Source organism: Galeopterus variegatus, unplaced genomic scaffold, assembly GCF_000696425.1.
Source record: "Galeopterus variegatus unplaced genomic scaffold, G_variegatus-3.0.2 Scaffold163, whole genome shotgun sequence".
Lineage (NCBI taxonomy): Eukaryota > Metazoa > Chordata > Mammalia > Dermoptera > Cynocephalidae > Galeopterus > Galeopterus variegatus.
Window position 1 is genome coordinate 315059 of NW_007726274.1, and position 6686 is coordinate 321744.

Consider the following 6686-nt stretch of genomic DNA (forward strand, 5'->3'; position numbering starts at 1 on the left):
TTAGGTCTAATAGAGTTTCTTTTATGAATCTGGGTGCTCCAACATTGGGTGCATACACATTTATGATTGTTATGTCTTCTTGCTGCATCAGTCCTTTTATCTTTATGTAGTTACCCTCATTGTCTCCTTTTATGGATTTTAGTTTAAAGTCTATTTTCTCTGATATGAGTATAGCTACTCCAGCTCGTTTTTCTTTTCTGTTTGCTTGGAAGATCTTTTTCTATCCTTTCACTCTTAATCTATGTGAGTCTTTATGGGTGAGGTGGGTCTCTTGTAGGCAGCATATAGTTGGGTCCATCTTTCTTATCCAGTCAGCCAATCTGTGTCTTTTGATTGGTGAATTTAAACCCTTGACATTAAGGGTTGTTATTGAGAGGTGTTGCTTTATTCCTAGCATTTAATTATTTTTTTGATTTTCTTGAGTGATGTTTGTTCCTTGCTTTCTGTTTTGCTATTTGTTTTCTGTGTTTGTTGGTTCCTGAGGTTGCCTCTGGTGATTATGATCGTTTGTTTTCTTTTCATGATAGTCATTTTTCTTATAGTAGTGAGTTTTTATTTTACTTGGATTGTTATGGGAGTGGTGATTATCTTCCGGGATCCAATCCCAGTACTCCCTTGAGAATTACTTGTAAGGGTGGTCGTGTGGTGATGAACTCCCGCAGTTTTTGTTTGTCTGAGAAATATACTATTTGCCCTATTTTTTTGCATATCTGAAATAATTTCTAATACTTTTTAATAATTTAAATAATATGACATGCACTTCATAGACCTACTATAACAGCCTAATGGTGAGGGGTTGGTAACACACTGTTTTTCAGGAATGTTCTGCCCGGCATGTCAGATCTCCCTATAACTCAAAGAAAATGGCTTTGTAGTTTTCTTTCTTGGTTATATCTTTATCTGGTTTTGGTATCAGGATGATGTTTGCTTCGTAGAATGTGTTTGGAAGCTTTGCTTCTGTTTCAATCTTTTGGAATAGTTTGTATAGAATCGGTGTCATTTCTTCTTTGAATGTTTGGTAAAATTCTGCTGTGAATCCATCTGGTCCTGGGCTTTTCTTTGTTGGGAGCTTTTTGATAACATCTTCAATCTCCTTTATTGTTATTGGCCTATTCAAGTTTTCTATATCTTCTTGGTTTAATTTTGGAAGCTTGTGTGAGTCCAGGAATTTATCCATTTCCTCCAGGTTTTCGAACTTGTTGGTGTATAGCTGTTTATAGTAGTCTCGGATGATTCGTTGTATTTCATTTGGGTCAGTTGTAATATCACCTTTTTCATTTCTAATTTTTGTTATTTGAATCTTCTCTCTTCTTTTTTTTTGTTAGCCATGCAAGTGGTTTGTCGATTTTATTTATCTTTTCAAAAAACCAACTTTTTGATTCGTTGTTCTTTTGTATTGTTTTTTGGTTTTCAATTTCATTAAGTTCTGCTCTGATCTTGATGATTTCTTTCCTTCTGCTAACGTTAGGTTTGGATTGTTCTTGTTTTTCTAGTTCTTTAAGGCGCATTATTAGATTGTTCACTTGCCAGCTTTCCATTTTTCTGAGGTAGGCCTAACAGTTGACTATTACAAACGAATTACAAAAGCCAGGAAAAATATAGATTGGTTTTATTAAAGTGCTAAAAAAATAACAGCCAGATTACTAGCTAGTCAAAGCAATGGATATGGGTAAATGTGAATATCTTATTATATCATCTTAAAAATAATCACATCAATAAGAAAAAAATAAAATTGCACAAATCCAGGAAATTAGTATGTGTAACTACAAAACATAGATGATACAAATTCCAAGTCAACTGTAAGTAGAAAAATAAACATCACATCCCAATGAGCTATTTCTCAAGCTGCTGCTGAAAGCTTTCACTAAGAATAAGTGGAGCTTAAAAAAATAATCTGTACAGAAGAGAAAAAAATGGAAACAACATCAGAAACAAGATTGATGTAAATCAACCTCTATAAAGAGAAATTCTTCATTAGGTGTGAGAATAATAAAAATCATACTAGTAGATAATCACACTGAATACAGGAAAAGGACTCAAAACCTTTATGTGAGACTTGAGGAGACAATCTTCAAATGATAACATTTTGGACCAAAAAAGTGTTAAAAAGGGGGTAGAAGGGCCTTTTGAAGAGCACCTGGTGAAGGGGATAAAAAGCAAGAGGGTGAAATTAAAAAACTCAAGACAAAAGAAACCAAATCAACATTAAAAGATACACAATCCTTCCCTCTAAGACACCCCCACCATAAAATAAAGACCATCTATAAAGAACTAAATTTCATTAAACCAACAGAAGTAAAAATTCCTAAACTATAAATTTTATAAAACATTCCTAAACTTCCAACCCTCTTGATAGGGATGCTAAGAAACATTCTCTATCTATTGAAAATTACTATAAAAATAAAACAGAAATGACAAAAGAAATACTCAACTGATGAAAACGTCCACCCCCAAAACAAAGCAAAACAAATCAAAACAAAACAAAAAAAGAGGTCTCTCTCTCTCTCTCACACACACACACAAACACAAAATTAACACATCACTCCAAACTGAATTAAATTATCAATAAACAGGCATTTGGGGATATGAGAGGAAAACCCACCTCGTAGTAGACATATGAAAACTTAGAATAGTAATAAAAACACACACACATGCAAAAAGCAGAAATAAGAGTCAATTGAACTAAGAAAAAATACAAAAGAAAAAGACAAAATTATTTCAGAGATAAAGACCAAATGAAAAAGTAATCAAGAAATGATAGATTAAACCAAAAGCTTAATAAAGGGCATTAAAGGAAAAAAAGAAAAGCCACCACAAAAATGAAAATATTTTGAAAAATCTGAAGACAATATGCTTGAAATAGAAGAGACAAAGAAGATATAATTTACATAAAATTGAAGACATAGAAAAAGTTTTTTAAAAAAACCAATAAATTAAAATTAATATTTAAAAGTCTACTCCAAAAATACTGTTCATAAATAAAAGAGGAATTGAAATATGTAATGAAAGGGCCCACGAGGTAGGAGAAAATATCTACAAAAATTAACTCTGAGACATTCTAGTAAAACTGTTAGACATTAAAGATAAAGAAAATCTCCCCAGGTTTTCCAGGCAAAAAGATCAAATAAATTTATAAGAAAAAGATGATTAGACTGGAATTAGACTTCTGTAAAATAATATATAAAGGAGGCAAATATGGAAAAAGTGTTTTTAAAATATTAACTAAAGAAAGTCTCAGTTAAAGATTATATGCCCAAACTGCCCTTCAAGAATCAAGGCCATAGAAAATTAGTTTCAATAATGCAAGAACTCAGTGAATTCTGAGCCCGTTATCCCTTCTTGTAAGACTCTAGAAAATAAACTTCACCCAACTAACAGATGACAAGAAAAACTCCAAGAAAAAAGATGGTTGATGAGAATTTAATGTAATTAAGTATAGATCTAAGATTAAAACAAAATTGAGAATGACAGTGGAAAAATAAGCTATTTCTTATATAATACTTGCTCTTTGAGAAAGAAACATGACAAATATAATGCATATAATAATTATAAAGTGAAAATAATTTATATAAATAGGCTCAGCTGACCTTTTAAAAGAAAAAAGTTTTTTAATTTGGCTGATAAAATAAAAACTCAATTATTTGCTGTGTATACTCATCATGCCTACAACAGACTGATTCAGAAAAGCTTAAATTAAAAGAGTTGGCAAAAATATGCCAAGCTAACGGAAACATAAAAGCAAGTATAAGATTACCAATATTAAACAAAGTAGAATTCAAACCAATGTCTTGAAATGCATGATTCACAACAAAGGTGTAAAAATTATGAATAACAGCAGCCAACTGTATAAAGCAAAAATCAAATTGCAGGACAAATTAAGTAGACAAAAATTAAAGTTATAGAGATCCTAATGATACAGTTTCTGTGTGCGTGTGTGTGTGTATGTATTTATGCAATCTACCTATTGCATATTTATTATTTATTTACCTATGTATTGTGTGTGAAAATATATCAGAATTTTTTCCCTGATAATGAAATAATTTATGTTCTTCTAAAATGCACACAGAACATTTAAAAAACTGCTCATATATAAAGTCACAAAGAACACCTTGGTAAGTTTCATGAATTAGAAGTATCACAATCAACATTGTCTAATCAAAGTGCAGTAAAACTAGGAATTATTAACAAAACTTTTTAAATAGACTTTCTAACTGTTAATGTAAAACCTTCCATTATACAACTCTTGGGTAAAAGTGAAAATACTAACTGAAAATACAGAATGTATAAAAACTAATGATAATGAAAGCACTACATAACAAAATGTTTGGGATATATTTTAAGCAATGCTCAGAGAAAAAGCTATAACCTTAAATATATTTATTAATATAAATGATAGAATAAAAATAAATAAGTTAAATTCTCAATTTAAAAAGTTAGAAAAAGAACAGCAAAATAAACTAAACACACACGTACACAGAAACAAATAATAAAGGTAAAAACAGAATCAATAGGGTAGATAGTAGAAAAAGAACAGATAAAATTGAAAATTAAAACTCTGGGTTTTTTAAAAATCTTAACAAAGTAGACAAATAAATATCTAATGTAATTAAAAAAGAAACAACATTATGTAATGTGAGAAATGCTATAAGGAAATAACCCTAGGAACAGGACTAAAAAAGACAGAAATATATAAGAAAAAATTGATAAATATACAATCATAGCTGGAGACTGTAATATACTTCTTTAAGTAACTGATTAAAAAAGCAGATCAAAAATCAATAGAGGATTAAAAGATTTGAAACCGCCATTAACAAACTTGACCGAACTGACACTAATAAAATCCCGCACACATAACCTGCATGAAACACATTGTTTTCAAGTGCAAACTGAACACTTACCAAAATTGACCATATGCTGGACTATAAAGCAAGTTTCATTCCACTGTTGTCAGAGAACACACTATGTATGATTCAGTATTGTGTTCTCTGACAACAGTGGAATTAAACTAGAAATAAAAAACAAAATATAACTGGAAAATCCCCAAATGTTTGTGAATTGAGCAATATATCCTGCTTAACCCATGGGTCAAAGTAGAAATCCTAAAGGAAATTAAAAAATATTTTGAACTGAATGAAAATAAAAGAATAACAAATCAAGTTTTATGGGATGAAGTTACAGCTAAGCTTAGAAGAAAATTTAAGTTCTTAAATAACACGTAAGAAAGAAAATCCCTGATCTAAGTATCAACCACAAAGAGCTATTAGAAAAAAAAGAGCAAATTAAACAAAAATCAGTAAAGAAGGAGAGTGCACAAGTCAGTAAAATAGAAAAAAATATAATCGAGAAAAACCAAAAGGATAAAGGTTTAAAAAAAATGGCTAATATAATTAATAAACCCTTAGCAAGATCAATCAAGAAAAAACAAAAAGAAAGCAAAAGCATAAATTACCAGAATCAGGAATGAAGTAGTTAATATTACTGCAGATTCTATAAATTTCACAGTCACTTAAAAATAAGTAGAAAATATTATGAAAAATTCTATGTCAATAAATTTAAAAGTTTGTATGAAATAGATAAAATCCTTGAAATATGCAACTTTTCACCCAGAAAGAAAACTCCAGACCCTTATAACTTTGCTGGTGACATTAAAGGGAAATATAGCACAAATTTGATTATATATAAAAACAATAGGTTCTTGAGAAAAGAAAAAGAAAAAATACTTCCTGAGTTATTCTATGGTTTCTTGACACCAAGACTAGACAAAAACTTTATAGGAAAGGAAAATTTCAATTACAAGATAGGTGATTATCTCTTATGAAAATAGACATAAACTATCATTTATAGAATATAACAATCAAATCCAAAACTGTATAAAAGAAAAATGCATCTTAACCAAACTTCATTTTTTTATAGGACTGTAAGAGTACTTAAACTTTTGAAAAAGAATCAATGTAATTCACTACATAATCATCAGAAGAAAAATCATATAATTTTCTCAGTAATTGGAGAATGTATGTATTTCATAAAATACATCCATGTATAATTATTTAAAAACTAGAAATGTCAGGAAATTTTCATAATGTGATAACATATGTGCATAAAAAAGCTGACAGCAAACATCTACCTAATGATGAAATATTGAAAGCATTTCAAGGCAAGGATGTCCCCCACTTCGATTTATCATTGTACTGAAGGCCTTTGCCAGTCCAATAAGTTAAGAAAAAATAAATGTACATTAAAAAAATAAAATTTCATTATTTGAAGACAACATTCCTATATATGTAAAAATTTTAAAGAATCTATAGGAAAATGACTAGAATTAATAAGTCAATTTAGTACATTCTCTGGCTATAAGGTCAATATACAAATATTAATTTTACTTCTATATTCTAGAAACAAAAATAGAAAATTAAATTTTACAAATTTCCATTTGTAATAGCATCAAAAAACCATAAAAAAAATCTAGACATAAATTTAATAAAATATGTGTAAGACCTCTACATAGAAAACTATAAAATATTATGAAAAGAAATGAAATGATATCTGAATTAATGATAGAATATGCCATATTCATGGATTGAAAATCCAATATTATAAAAAGGTCAGTTTTTCCCCAAATTTATCTATGAGTCAATGCAATTCATAGCAAATTCCTAGCAGATTATGTGGTGTCTGTACATATGGTA

At 29.4% G+C, this 6686-nt stretch overlaps 1 pseudogene; it reads left to right on the plus strand.

The window, feature by feature from the left end:
- The first annotated feature begins 352 nt into the window (after window positions 1-352).
- LOC103610265 overlaps window positions 353-6686 on the plus strand; it is a 134959-nt pseudogene continuing 128625 nt past the window's right edge.